This window comes from Heterocephalus glaber, unplaced genomic scaffold (genome assembly GCF_053883595.1).
Source record: "Heterocephalus glaber isolate CG9 unplaced genomic scaffold, H.glaber_assembly_v1.0 deba00000676, whole genome shotgun sequence".
Lineage (NCBI taxonomy): Eukaryota > Metazoa > Chordata > Mammalia > Rodentia > Bathyergidae > Heterocephalus > Heterocephalus glaber.
Window position 1 is genome coordinate 23,438,335 of NW_028258156.1, and position 1,124 is coordinate 23,439,458.

General features: G+C 33.9%; 1 protein-coding gene across 2 annotated transcripts in view; it reads left to right on the forward strand.

Annotated features, from left to right (window-relative positions):
• Efcab10 (EF-hand calcium binding domain 10) overlaps window positions 1–1,124 on the forward strand; it is a 29,443-nt gene that overhangs the window by 21,950 nt on the left and 6,369 nt on the right. The gene's annotated exons all lie outside the window — the stretch shown is intronic.

A 1,124-nucleotide genomic window follows, 5' to 3' on the forward strand; every position in this document is an offset into this window, starting at 1 on the left:
ACTTTCAGCAAGTAGAGTCCCCCTTAGGAAGGGAGAGAAATGGTGGCGTTAAGTTCATTCTTAGTGGGAAACCTCAGCACCTCTCGAAGGAGAAGGTGAAGAGCCTGATTTCTAGAAATACCTGAAAAGCTCTGGACTCAACACACAGATGGGAAAATCTGTATAAAATATACAGTAATCAGATGTATCTCAAAATATTTCCTTCACATTACTGGCAAGTAAATGTTTATCAATAGTAGAGGTTATATGCTGCCTGACAAATTTTAGATTTGAGCTATTACAAAATTAAAAGTATTAAGTAAATCCAAATCAGGAAAAAAAACTGGAATAAAATTTGACAGTTGTGGAAAGCCTTGAGTCAATTTAGCTCAATTTGTTGAAGTTTTACTCTCTGAGGATTTATTAATCAAGAAATCATTATTTAATATAGCCCAACGCCAAGGAAAATTAGAAGAAGAAAGAAAGTTAAGATTTTTAGGGGCTGGGGATTTAGCTCAGTGGTTCTGCCACCTGCCTTGCAAGCACAAGGTCCCGAGTTTGATCCCCGGTACCAAAAAAAAAAAAAAAAATTTGTTTCATCATCAATTTTATAAATATTAAACAAAAATATTTAATTATAGTCCTTACCACGAGGGCAGCATAGTACTGTGAGCCTAAATGTTTCATCGGAAGAGGAATGGTTGCCACTCAACTGAATGGAACAAGAAAGTATTTTATTTATTTATATTTTTTTGGTACTGGGGATCAAACTCAAGACCTTGCACTTGCAAGGCAGGCACCGGAAACAATGAGCTAAATCCCCGGCCCTGAAAGTATTTTAAATGGAAGAAAATTTCTGTAGAGTCCTATCTTAGTCACCATTTCTTAACATGTTTTTTTATAGAAAGACAGTGAACTTCTAACCTGGACAAAAGAACCTCTGTATTCTTAAGTAGTTTAAAAAATGTTATTGGCTGTGTTTCATTATCTGTAATATTCCTTTAATTAGCACAGGAGACTAAAAGTTGAATATAATTTATCTTTGCTTTTGTATTTCTTTTCAACACACATATGCATCATTATATTTGTAAATGGAATCTGAGTTTTCATAGTTTTCTGAGTTTTCTGTTTTTTGATTTTCTTAG